This window comes from Leptonychotes weddellii, chromosome 4 (genome assembly GCF_054177405.1).
Source record: "Leptonychotes weddellii isolate Sample4059 chromosome 4, ASM5417740v2, whole genome shotgun sequence".
NCBI lineage: Eukaryota > Metazoa > Chordata > Mammalia > Carnivora > Phocidae > Leptonychotes > Leptonychotes weddellii.
Window position 1 is genome coordinate 13,594,865 of NC_138372.1, and position 13,622 is coordinate 13,608,486.

The 13,622-nt window shown below is 55.4% G+C and overlaps 1 protein-coding gene across 3 annotated transcripts in view; it reads left to right on the plus strand.

Annotated features, from left to right (window-relative positions):
* The first annotated feature begins 1,182 nt into the window (after nucleotides 1-1,182).
* VWA5B1 (von Willebrand factor A domain containing 5B1) overlaps nucleotides 1,183-13,622 on the plus strand; it is a 54,814-nt gene continuing 42,374 nt past the window's right edge. The window contains exon 1 of one of the 3 annotated variants that reach the window (XM_081817628.1): nucleotides 1,183-1,455. The gene's annotated coding sequence lies outside the window, so the exon portion shown is untranslated. Of the gene's footprint in view, nucleotides 1,456-1,759; nucleotides 2,165-13,622 lie in introns of those variants that run through there. The other 2 variants (XM_081817629.1, XM_081817627.1) reach the window with 2 other exon arrangements.

A 13,622-nucleotide genomic window follows, 5' to 3' on the forward strand; every position in this document is an offset into this window, starting at 1 on the left:
CCACTGTCCCTGTGGCCCCCTCAGACTCCACCCTCCTTAAGCAGAGAGTCCAGAAAAGGGATGGGTCTTCTGCCCTGGATGTCGCCTGATGTGTGGTGAAGGAGGCAGGGAGGAGAGACCGAGTTGGACAGACGTGGACTTGAATTTTGGTTCTCCCATTTGCTGTGTGGCCTTGGGTAAGTTACTTCACCTCTCTGGGCTTGTTTTTGACATGAGGAGGAGCATAGCATCTACCTCGCCGTGTGTGGCTCAGAGCAAGTGAGCATGCCCTTCCTCCAGGCCCTGCGTGTAGCGCCTGGCACGCAGTGACGGCTTGAAAAGGCCAACGAGGTGTGATGGAAAGTTCCCAGGCAGCGGAGTCTGACAGGCATGGGTTTGAATCCATTCTCATCACCTCCTGCCAGGTGTCCCTGGGCGAGTCACTCCCCCTCTCTGAACTGCAGTGCCCCTGTCGTGCTGGGATGAAGCCCCTCTTCTCGGGGTTTTACAAGAGCTAAATGAGATGTGCAGGTGGAGGCCTGCTGGCTCCGTTCTGCTCTCCAGGAGCATCTACCTTCTCAGCCCGGGACTCTTTAACTCTAGACTCCAAGTTAGGTTTCACAGACCCTCCTGGCAGACCTCTTGCTTCCAGATCTACTTGTCCTTGGTACTATAAGCCTCTGGTTCTCTGGGTGGTCCAACTTTGTACCCCAGAGGCCAGACCTCTAGTCTGATGCCTCCTGGAGCTGCACCAAAAAGCCTAGCATTTTCCTTTGTGGCTTTGGCATGACCAAGGGCAGGAGGTGATGGCTCGCGGGGCTCTCGGGCTAGACAGGCATGGCCAAAGGTCTTGGCAGATAACCTGCCCATGACCACATCTGCTTGGCTGCACCATGGCTTGGGGGGGTGGGGGGCAGGCGGTCCATGGATCCCTGATGGATCCACAGCTTGGACTTGCTGGAGGACAAGGAGATGTAGAGGGAGCCAGCTCTGCTCTGGTCCCAGGGAGAGGGGCCCCAGGGCCATGGCAGGCCCGGCACAGTGCTGAAGGGCCCAGAGGCAGCCCTGTTCCCTCAAGGAGGGGCTGCCCGCAAGCCTGTTATCACTGGCCAGGCCCTTCCCATCAGCCCCAGCAGGAATTAGCAGAGGCTGCTAAGTGGCCTCCCGCTTCCTCCAGTACTCCAGAGGAGGGGGGGAGAAGGGGTGAGGGGGGGAGCAGCACCAGCGGTGTGCGCATGGGGTGATTGTCATGGTTACATTCTGACAAAACAGATAGCTCTGCTTGCTGCAGGCCGTCTAAGCAGCCACCGCCATGTGGGCATCCCTCAAGCCGGCTGCCAGGGTGCCGGGCACTGGGCTTGGGCACTGGAGCCCAGCCCTGGGCGCCCCCTCCAGCAACTCTGGGTGTGGGGAGGCCAGCTCTGGGGCTGTGGACCAAGGCAGTATTTGCCCAGACACGTGTTGCTTCTGGGGCAGGTAAGGGCTGGTCCAGCGTGTGGGAGGACGAGGGGCCGGCTGCTGGGCTGTCCCGGGTGTGTGTGCGGAAGGGCGTGCACGGGGGGGCGGGGGGTAGGCATGATGAATTCAGGTGCCTCTGTGTTCCACTGGCTGTGTGAGTGTGTGTGTTTGTGTGCGTCAGGATGTGTACGATGCGTGTTTGCACTAGGGGAGGGGGTCAGAAGAAGATGGGGCTCAGGATGTTCCAGCGCTGGAAGTGAGAGCTATTACTACCACATGTTGCTGCTGGAATCCTCCTCCCTTCCTCCCTCCCTCTCTCTCTCTCTCTCTCATCCCCTCTCTCTCTCTCATCCTCTCTCTCTCCCTCTCGCCCTCCCTCTCTCTCTCTCTCTCTCCCCACTCCTACCCCCTCTCTCCCTCTCTGGAGCTCTCTGTCTATTTCTCTCTTCTTTTCTGTGTGTGATTCTCTCTGCATCTCCTTCTCTCTGTGTCTCTCTCTTCTCTGTCTCTGCCTCCCTCCTACCCTCCATCCCAGCCACCTGTTTCCACCGTTTCCGGGGCCCCATCATCTCTTGTCTGTCCTCCGGAGCCCTGGAGCTGTCAGGAGCTCTGCAGGCTGTCCATCCCTGGCTGCCTGGCTTGTGCTTGCTGCCCTCCAGGTGCCCGGTGTGTGACTGTCCCCCTCGCCATCGGCTGAGTGCGGCACATGTCCCCCACCTCCTGCCAGGTAAGCAGGGCTCCAGGACGGAGAAGGGGTCCTCCGGCCATGGGAGGTGGGCGGTGGGAGGTGGGCAGGCGCCGGAGACTTGGCCCCGAGCGCAGCAGTGGTGTCCGCTAACACGTCAAGCTCCGCCGGAGCCCTGTCATTACATCTCCCGCAGCCCCAACAGTTCCGTCTGACGCGACGCTCCCTCCGCACCACGGCACAGCAGCGGAGGCTTGGTGGAGGCTTGGTGGGGTGGAGGCCAGAGGCTTCCCCTTCTCTTCTCCCCCTCCAACAGCAACAGGCGCCTTCCTGTCTCTGTTCCTACTCCTCTTTCTTTCTTTCTTTCTTTCTCTCTCTTTCTTTCTTTCTTTCTTTCTTCTTTCTTCTTTCTTTCTTTCCTTCTTTCTTTCTTCTTTCTTTCTTTCTTCTTTCTTCTTTCTTTCTTTCCTTCTTTCTTTCTTCCCTCCTTCTTTCTTTTCTTTTCTTTTCTTTTTTCTTTTTCTTTCTTTCTAGAAGTCTTTAGAGGAAGCAGAACATTCTTCCTCTCCTCTGCTGGCATAGGAGCCTGATCCCTGGGTTCATTTGTCTGAACCCAGGCAGGTCCTCGGTAACTGGGCAGAGGCTCAGAGGGCACTGGATGAACTCCTGCCCTCCTGCCCAGGGTGGAGGGCAGAGAGCATGGAGGCTCCCTTGGTTAGCTGGGCTTAGAGGGTGCTGAGCACGTGTGTATGTGGTGTACAGGATGTGTGTTGACAAGTGTATGGGGCATGTGTGTGCAGGGGTGTGTCCCTGGACAGTAGGGATATGTATGGAGTGAGCTCCATAAGTTGGTGAGGGGAGGGAACAGGGCAGTGGCACATGTATAAATGTGTTCATGTATTTAGGGGTACTTGCGTGGGACGCCCTGTGCCTGTAGGGATTTAAGAGTGTGGGGCACATGTGTGTGCACACGCACGTGCACACATGCACGTGTACAGATGATTGAGGATTGAACCTGACCCAGAGGCTGCTGGGGAGGATCCCTGAGGCATCACCCAGCTTTGGTTAGCGTCCCCCTCCAGGAAGAGTGCAATTTTCCATCCAGCCCCACACAGCTTGTGATCTAGGGCCCAAGGTGAGATGGGCACTGTGTTCTGATGGGTGGACTGCAGACCCCACTACTTTTTGGACGTGAGACAGGGGGGTAGGTAACTAGGGGTCTGTGGCCTTGCAGAAAATAGTGTGAGGACCAACCCCAAATCCAGGCCAGACTAAGCTCTCGGTAGAGATTCCAGCCATTGGCCTTTGGTTTGCTGGGGAGTAGAATGGGCTGTTGGTGAGGTCATCCTGACCCAGAGGGAAGAAGCAACACTTCTGTGCCTACTGGTTTCCCTCACCATATGCCACTTTGAGTGGGCATCTGCACTGGTCCCCTGGCCTCTCCTTCACCAACAAATGATGCTGACTATGGTTCTGCAGGAGGACAGCTCCACAGGGAAAGGAGAAAGCCCTGGAGGAGTGCAGACAGTGGAGGAATCCCATCCAGGGGCTCCAGGTCAGCCACTCCCCCAGGACCTTGACCTCAGATTTCAAGCTGTCCTTTCTGCTGGGTGAGTGCATCCCTTCTAGCACCTCCTGGCCGAGTCCCTCCATCTACACGGCCAACGTAACCAAAGGCACAGCCAACCTAGATTTCTCATGGTCTCACTAGCATCTCCAGTCTGGCAATACCAAGTAGAGGGTCACCATAAACAAAATATCAGCAGACTTCCCTACGGGCATTGGGAACAGCCCAGTGGGCTCAGTGAGCAAAGTGGCTCTAGGTCACGAGGGATGAACACATCCTGTCATCCCATTTAACCTCCTTTAAGAGAATGTGACCACTGGGCACTCCATCATGAAAACCCTAGCCGATGCTCTTGGGGGGCACTTACCCAGCAGCATGGCTGACACGTGAAGCCTTCTGGGAGAAGGGGTTAGGATCAGAGGTGTTCAGGGTGGGGCTAAGAAGGCTTCCTGGAGAAGGTGGTGTTGGAGTGGGGACTTGGAGGCAGCAATTAGGGGGGATGTGGATATATGGATGGACAGAGAGGAACAGGGGAGGGTTCATACGGACTGGAGGTGTGAGTACAGGTTGGGAGGGGCAGGAGGTCTTTGTCAATGGGCATCAGGTAGGTCAGTTTGAATGAACAAAGTAGGGTGGAAAGAGGAAAAAGCATGACAATCATCCAGGTACTTGGATGCTAGGTTCTGTACTGAGTATTGGGTCCCTGTCCTCAAGGAGCTTGCAGTCTCCAGTAGGGAGATCAACATTAATCAACTAGCCAAGATTATGTAAAATAGTGCCCAGGAGAAGAGCACTTGTACTTGAGGTCTCCTTGAGCTAGCCAAGAGGAGAATGCAATGGGGTTTCTCTGGACCTGAGGCACAGAGATGGGTCCAGGCTGGAGAGACACACTTGGGAAGTTGACAGCTCATACACTGGAGCAGGGCAGGGGTCAGCCACCTGGGGACAGCAGAGAAGGCCTGAGCCGGGCCCTCGAGGAATGTTTGCCTCCATGCCCAGTCACTTGCCTCATGGAGGGATGAGTCTGCAAAAGGCACAGAAAATGGGCAGCCGGAGGGAGGGACCAGTACCTCGTATCTCGCCTGCCCTGTGTTGTCCCCTTGCCAGGGACCATACCCCTGGTATTTTATTTAATCCTTATATTATAGCTGATGAAACTGAGTCTTGGAGACCTCCAAGCACTAGGTTTAAGGGCACCTAGCAAATAGCAGAGCCGTTGCACCAGAAATGAAGCAAGGGGTGCTCCTGGGCGCATGCTACATGCCTGGTGCCAGGACAGAAGAGTAATGAGAAGAGCCTCTGTGTCATCCCCTTGGAGATGTTAGAACCATCATGGAGGGGGATGATTATAGCAGGGTACTGCTGTGGGGGCTCAGGGGAGGGAACCTCACACCAGATAAAGGGATCAGGAAAGTCTTCAGGGAGGAGGCGGGACTCAGGGCCCAGAGCACAAGGAGGTTTAGAAACTGATAGGTGGGACAATGGTTTCTGGGTGGAGGGAAATGCATAAACAAGGACATGGATTTGGGGGCTCACAGGGGTCTAAGGAGGAACAAATGTACTGCTTTGCCAGGAACATAGTGTTAAGAGGAGACAAGTAATATGGGATCAGGCATAAGTGAATAGGTGGGTGACCATCAGGGAGGCTGAATTTGACATGAAGGAGCTGGGCTTCAGCCAAAGCTATTGGCAATCCTGAAGCAAGGAAGCATGGGTCAGATGGGGACCCCAGAAAGACAAATTGACAAGCCTGAGGATTCAAATTTCACCTCTTGAATAGTCACTGGGATCTGGGGAGATCACAGTCCTTAGTTTGAAACTCTGTGCTAGATTTTGCACTGTGAATGTTCCTGAGTTCCGGGTGATCCTAGTACAAAGCTCTTCTCCCTGTTCGTGTAACCACACTAGCAATCACACTGCTGGGCCCAGGACACGATGTGTTTCCTTCCATGGGTGCCATCCTGGAGACAGTGAGGGACCCAGGATCAAGACCAGGAGCTGGAGTGGATGAATGAAAAAAGAAGTGCTATAAGCTCATGAGGAATCAGTGTACTAATCCACATAAACTGCTTAGCGCAGTGCCTGATTCAGTGACAGTTTGTTATAAGTGTCGGGAGCCTCTAAATCCTATCTCCTTAAGCCTGGTTGGCAGTGGGGACTCCGTCTCCTGCACCCAGCTCCTTCCACTGCCTCCCCAGATTCCCTGCTAACCTTCAGCTGGCTCCACAGCAGCTGGAGCCCTCCCAGGAAAAGGGACCCCATAAAACCTCTTCTGAGTTTCTCCTGCTGTTACCCCCTGAGACCCATTGGGAGGCCTCTCTGTGTGTCCGCAATGTTCTGTTTGCCTCTTAGCTCAGATGCTTTCCCAGCGGGAATGCCGACTCTGTACGAGGAGAGCATGATGTGGATCCATCATTGCTGCTCGAAGCTTGGGGAAGGAACGTCAGAGGGTGAGAGCCGGTGTGTGCGGAACCTTTGCTCTGGTTGATGCCAGGGATGGCACCCTCTGAATAAGAGCAAGCGGGCTCTCGGGTGCCCTGATGGGGCCTTGGCACGTGGATCTGACTAGGAGGCAGCAGAAGGACACAGTTAACAACCTACGTTCTGGAGCCAGACGGCTAGGGTTCAAATCCTAACTGCACCACCAGCTTGCTGTGTGACCTTGAGATTCCTTTAACCTCTCTGGGCCTTGGTTTCCTCTGCTATAAAGTGAAGATGATCTGCTTCATAAGGTCTTCGTGGGGCTTAAATGAGATAATCCCCTGGGGAACCCCAGAAACAGTGACGCCTCTGAAAGTAGCCTAGAAGTCAGACATGTGGCCCCCTTAAAATGGGAACCTTAAGATGAGGAACGCATACAGGGCGGCTGGGTGGCTCAGTCAGTTAAGCATCCTACTCTTGATTTTGGCTCAGGTCATGATCTCAGGGTTGTGAGATCAAGCCCCAGATTGGGCTCTGCGTTCAGCGGGGAGTCTGCTGGAGGTTCTTTCTCTCCCTCTGCCCAGCCCCCTGCTCATGCTCTCTCTCTCACTCTCTCTCAAATAAATAAATAAATCTTAAAAAAAAAAAAAAAGATGGGGAATCCATGCACATCTGTTCCTTTAGAGCAGCTGGGAGCACTCAATTTCTTCTGGGTGGACCCTGGGCTTTCAACTTGGGAGAGAGGAGAGAGGATTAATTCTCCAGGCCTATCTCTTCAAGTTGTTAGATAAAGATGCCAAGACTGGGTCAGAGTTGGGAGGTAACCCTCACCAGGTCACTGCAGTAAGTATGGAGGGGCCTTGTGGTTAACAGCTCAATCTCTGAAGCCAGAGTCCAAATCCCGACTCCATCACTTATGAGTGTATCACCTGAGCAAGAGATGCAAACTCCCTTGGCCACAGTTTCTTCATCTGGAAAATGGGGATAATAGACCTGCCTCCTTCATAGGGTTGTCCTGAGGTTTCCTGGGGCTGATGCATGAAAGGCACTTAGAATAATGCCCAGCAGATATTAATTGCTCAACGTATCTTAGCTGTTATTACTTTCATTTTTTTTAAACATTTCATTTATTTATTTATTTTTAGAAAGAGAGAGTGGGGAGAGGGGCAGAGGGAGAAAATCTCAAGCAGACTCCATGTTGAGCCTGGAGCCCCATGCAGGGCTCGGTCTCACCACCCTGAGATCATGATCTGATCCAAAATCAAGAGTCAGACGCTTAACCGACAGAGCCACCCGGGTGCCCCTAGCTGTTATTACTTTTAAAGAGCTCTTTCAGCCACTCTTCTATGTGCTAACAAGGAATGAGACAGCTTCGGTCCCCACCCCCCGGGGAAAGGTGGACAAAGACAGATACTAAGCCAGCAACCCACCCGTCTTTGCGTCCCACCAGGCGCACTGAGAATGGGATCCAAGCGGTGGGCACTGGCAGAGTGCGACAGCAGAGTCCCAGGCTGGGGCCCATACAGAGTGGTCGGCAGAGCTGGCACTCGGGCCTGGGGACCTTGTTCCGTGCCCTCGGCCCACGCAGCCTGTCTGTGCCATCCGAGGGGACAGCCTATGTGGGGAGCAGCCTCGCAGCAGGGCACAAACCGACCTGGGACCTCAGAGGAAGTAAAGGCAATGAATCTATGCTTCACCCACCACCCAGGCTGGGTGCTGTGGGAAAGGGGGTCCCTGGGGTGACTGGACAGCAGGTCTGGGGGCCATGGGTGGCCATGACCACCGTGGGGAAAAGCCAAAAACACGGGTGCCCAGATGCGGCCTGAGTTGGTGGGAGAGCAAGACCAGGAAGAAATCCCAGAGAGGAAAGGAAGCGAAAGCCTCGCCAACATGAATCGGGGTAAGCAAGCCCTCTAGATGCAGTGTCTCGCTTGCAATCCTTGCAAGAGCCCAGGGCGGATAAACTGCCAGTTTACATGCCCATTATACAGAGGGCAAAACTGAGTTTCAAAGAAGTTGCTGTGAGAAAGAATTGACAGGAAAGAGGAAAGGCCGTTTCCCGAAGCAGCAAGTAGCTTCCTAGTCTGTCATTCCATCACTTCCAAGTGTTTGGGGAAAGCACAGGGCAAGGGTGTCTCTTCAATTTCCTAGAAGCACCCCTGTACAAGAGAGCAGTTCTAGAAGGCAAAGCACTGCGGGGGGGATTCTAAAACAGCCCTTCCCCAGCGCCATCCTCCCGTGAGCTCCTCAGCGCCCAGGGAGGCATGGACAAGGCTGAAGCCACAGGTGACCACTTAGTGCCTTTCCTGGGGCCACGCGGATGCTGCTGGCTCAGCGCAGGGGGCTCACCTTGCGCGTGCGGCCCTGGAAAGATGGGTGCAAACTGCATTCGTGTCAATGGAGTCCAATTTTCCCAGTGATGGGGTGGCTCATTTCTGAATGACCCTTGGTGGGCAGAGACCAACACCCCCAGAGACCTGCCGGGGCCCCCCGGAAACAGGCATCTGTGCACCTGCCAACCAGCACCACCTACGAGGACTCACGACACCTTGTCAATGGTGGACAACAGAGTCTTCAGAAACCCGGCAGCCCTCATGCAGGGCTTGGAGGACGCGCAGTTTTCGTTGTGATTGTGCTTCTTCCTCCCTCCTGTAGCAGGCCCAGACGCAGCTTCTTAGCTGGACGCTTCTGCCGCCGTGGGCAGCTTGGGCCTCAGCCACCTGCAGGGCTGGCGGACCTGGACATCCGGACTGGCCGGACTCCAGGTCTCTCTCGGCAATGCAGGCACGCCAAGCACTGAGTGGCCTGGGCATCTTCTGGCCTGATTATCCCCCAGTTCCCCACTCCAGAAGACTACATCTGTCCCTGGGATGGGATCCTACAGGCTTTGGGCTGAAATCGAGAGATTTCTCGCACCATTAGCTGCTTTAAAGGAACCCATAGCCAAGGCTTATTCCCACCCCTGATACATTCCACCCTGTTCATTTATTCATTCATTCCCTCACTCATTCAATCACTGGACAAATGGAGCACCTGCCAGCATCCATTCAGGCCAGTGGTGAACACCGACTATGGGCCAGACAGTGCGGGGGCAGGGGGAGGCAGTCCTGGCCTCAAGTGCCGGGAGCTGACAGGCCACAAGGGGACAGGACACAAGGCCTCAGGGCAGAGTTCCTGTCCGTCGTGCTCGCCTCTGGGGCCCAGGCCCAGCACAGTCCCAGTACATGGGAGGCGCTCCTTCTACATCCGTTGAGTGGCCGATGAGAGAGTGGGTGAGGACTTCATGGAGGTGGTGGCATTTGAGCTGGGCCTTAGAGGATAGGTGAGCACTCCTCTGGGGGGCAGGGTTGGGGTGGGGACTGCTCAGAAGTAGCCTCAGAAGAGACATGGAAGCAGGAAAATCAGGCTTATTTAGAGGAAGAGCAAGTGGTCTTGACTGGTTGGAGCATGGGGTAGATGGGGCAGGGGTGGGGTGTTCAGAAGCATGGATGTGGTCCCAATGGGGGAGGTGGAGAGAAGGAGACCAGAATTGAGAACCCCAGAATTCTAGAAGCTTAGGATAATCAGCCAGGCCTGAGAACCTGCCCCAACTTTGAAGGGACTGTTGGTGTTGCTCCGTGTGGGGGTGGTCCTTGAAACACAGGCTCCCAGTGGGGGCATGAAAGCATGGACTTTCTAAACAGCTCGGTGACAAGGAAAAGGATGAGGACCCCCAGCCCAAGGTGAGTAGGCAGGGGGCAAGGTCTGAATTGCTTGGTGGGTTCATAGTCTGGCCCAGGCCTGGCTGAGACCACTGAGCTGGGGAGACCTGGCCCTGTGGACACAGTCTGGGGCCATCTGGCCAGGGGGAAGGGGAGAGGTCGAGAGGTCTCCAGAATAGCTTTCCAGATGGGGAAAGGAGGGCTGCCGGGCTGTCTCTGGGACCAAAAGTGAACTGGGGAGGAGAGGGGACAGGGCCCATTTCAGCAGCAAGGCCCGAATCAGAGGGCTTACTGAGGTGGGCTCTTGGCCAGGCACCTGCCCAGCTTCCCAAGGATCTTCCCAGCTGTGCTGACTTGGCATCTGTGCAAGCTTACCCAGCCCGGGAAGGAGCCCTTGGAAGAGAAGCCTTCAGCCCCATCCAGGACCCACTAGCTTCCTGCCCACTCACTTGCAGGCATTCTGTCCTTTATCCATCCAGTTTCTGAGGAGGTGGGCACTGTCGTGGTCCCATTTTACAGATTCGAAAGCTAAGGCACAAAGAGGTTAAATAACTTGCTCAAGGTCACACAGTATGGAAGGGGCAGAGCCCAGCTGAGTAGTTGGCCCAAGGCCACCAGGAAGTGGCCGTCTAGGACTCTCACCCAGGTAGTGCTCCAGATCCTGGGACCTGGCTGCTAGCCACAAGCAAGTTTCCCCCTTCTCCTATCCCTTTCTGGCAAGCAGGCAGAAGGCTGCTCTCCTTGACCCCAGGACCCTGAAGCAGGCATTCCCCAGCCTATCATGATGATGGAAGACAAACAGGGTCCCCACTCTCTCTTCTCCTGGCTCCTTTCCCTGGACGTGGCCCCACATGGCATCTAAACCAAGTCACACTGCCTGCTGCGGGTCCCCGTTGGCCCAGTCTGTTCTCAGCCTAGAACCCTGCACCCCAGGCTGCTCCAAGACAACTGGGGAGCAGACCACAGCCTGCCCAGAGGCATCTTCTGGGGCCAGCGGCTCGGGGGGAGGGGGTGGTGGTGTGCAGGGCTGGCTGAGCTCATGTACTCAGAATCACAGTGGCAGCTCGAGGGGCATCACAGCTAGGGGAAGCCCCATGTCCTGAAGCCCACGCTCCCCAGGCTCCCGGGGCTCCCTCCTCCATCAGCCTCTCCTGGGCTCAGCATGGACTGGGAAGCAGCTGGAAAAGGGGAAGAGTAGGCATTAGCTGGTGGCAGGCTGCTTCCTATCCCACCCAGCCTGACCACTCACCAACACACTTCCAGACATCCCCCGGCACCTCATTTCCCTCACCCTATAGGGAGGGTGAATGTGAGCATTAGCAATGCCTCTTAAAGCATTACAACCTGGTAGGCGCCCCATTTAGAGTTCCTCCTCTGAACGGAGCCCCGCGCAGGGAGCTGGGACCCAGGCACAGAAGGAGGGGCACCCACGTTCTTGCAGCGCCCGGGGTTGCCAAGCATCTCCAAGGAGCAGTTACAGTGCTTCGGATGACAGTTATGACAGACAGGTGCTCAGAGGCTGTGGAAGCCCCAGGGGAGGGCGTGTCTGACAGACTGGAGTGTCGGGGATGGGGAGTTTCAGAGAGGAGGGGACAGTGAAACTGGACCTTGAAGGTTGAGCTGGACTTTGAAAAGCAGAGAAGGAGGCGACCATCCTCCCAGGAAAAGGCCCAAGGGTGAGAAAGAAGCTGGTCTGTTCAGGGCACAGTGAGAAGGTCAGGGTGTCTGGAACAAAGTGACCATGCAGAACATGGTAGGAGGTGACAAGTGGACAGAGATGGAGACCCAATGGGGACGAGCCCTGAATGCCATACTGAGGGTTTAACCTGTCCCAACAGACAAGAGCAATGGGGAGCCATAATGCTCAGGGTAAAGATGGAGTGTGTGTGCGTGTGTGTGTGTGTGTGTGTGTACGCGGGCGCGGGCGCGTGCCTGAGGTGACAGAGTGAACTGGAAGGGACGCAGCCTGGAAGTTGAAGGACCAAGTCAGAGATGGTGGAATGGTCCAGGGGAGGGTAAGGAAGAAGCAGTGGTGGAAATGGAGAGACGAGGAGGACGTCAAGAGAGCGCCCGGAGACAAATGTCACAGCTCGGGGGGCAGGTTCAGCAGGAGGCAGCACAGCCCCACAATGAAGCAAGCCCATGGACTCTGTGGTCCTTCTGCCTGGGTCTAGCTCCCAGCCCCGTGAGCTACCGGCTGTGTGACCTTGGACAGCCTACCTCACCTCCCTGAGCTTGGTGTTTTCATCTATAAAACAGGGATGCTAGGAGTACCTACCCCAGAGGGCTGTTGCCAAGCTTTATAGATAAAGCCCGTGGAATGATGTTTCATTCATTTCAAAAAGAAATATTTATGGAGCATCTACTAGAACAGGCATTATTCTCTCGGTAGTGGGTATCCAGCGGAGGAACTGAAACCACCCCCATGCCCTCATTGGGGATGACATTCTGGAGAGTTGGGGAGACACGTCAAACCAGAATATGCAGCATGCCAGATGATGACAAGTGCTTGGGAGAAATCAAGGGAAGAGGGCTCGGGGGTGCTGAGAGTTGGTGATTTTTAGAGCGACCTACGTGACCGAGTGAGCGGTTTTGGAGATGGAGCACTCGGGGGTGGCGTCCTAAGCTCACGGCGTGGGAGTGCAAGTGGCAAGTGAGCTGGAGTGGGAGCAAAGGTTTCGGAGGGCCAGGGGGCAGGGGATAAAGGTGCAGGGAGTTGGACGCACCATCGCTATGGATGCTAAAGTCACCGGGCTGATGGCAGGGCTTGGGGAGCAGAGGAAGACGGGAGCCAGGTGCCAAGTGTTTGCTACAAGAAGGGTGTAACCGGGACCTTGGGAATGGCAAGCACCACAGAGAAGGGGTTTTATAGGCAGTTAAAAAAAAAATGGTGGTCTTGGAGCAGCAGCTGAGACCAAGGAAGACACCTGTCCCACCTCCCGACTCTGAGCGGTGACAAGGAGTCAGTCTTGGACAGGGACTCCGAGAGAACCCCAGCAGAGGCCCAGAATACAGGACGCCCACTGACTCCAGAGTGGTGGCCGCAGAAGGCACAGCAGGAGGCTCGGGGCGTGGGGGGTGGCCAGAAGCTGGCTCAGGGACACAGAATCAAGGCATCCCCTGTGAACGGACTGTCTGTTAGAAGATGGTGGGACCCTGGTGCTGCCAGAGATGGTGTATTTGGACCCTTGACATAAACACTTATATGACAGCCTGATGGATTTAGCATCAGTATTTTCTCTGAGAAGCTGCCCTGGGCCTGGTGGTCAGAGAACATCTCTCCCTCAGCCAGGCGAATGAGGAACCCAGAAACTACCAGCCTGGTGTTATGATTCATTCATTCATTCATTTCACTGTATATTTACTGAGCACCTAGTATGTGCCAGGCAAGTACTGGGTACCTTCCATACATTATTTGATGTGATCTTCATGGTGCTGGTGAGGTGGGAGCCAGTGGCCCCTCCACTCGCCCTGTTTTGCAGACAAGGGCGCTGGCACCCAGGGACTAAAGAGCACCCACGTCGGGGAGTGAAGCAGTCAGTTATGCACCAGGGCTCATGTCTAGGCTTGTCTGGCTCCAGAGAGGGCTCCCCGAAGGACAGGGATCGCTGGAGATTTACAGGCTCTAGACCATCAAGAACAGTCTTGGTTTCAACAGTCACCCCGGGAGCCTCCTATAACCTGGGTGTTTCCTAAGACCTAGAGGCTACTCCAGCCAGGATGGTTGGAGAGAGGAGCCCAGCACCATTGGCTCTGGTTTCTACCTCTCACAGGATTGGCCCTGGGCTGCTTCAGGGGAAAGCCCTACACA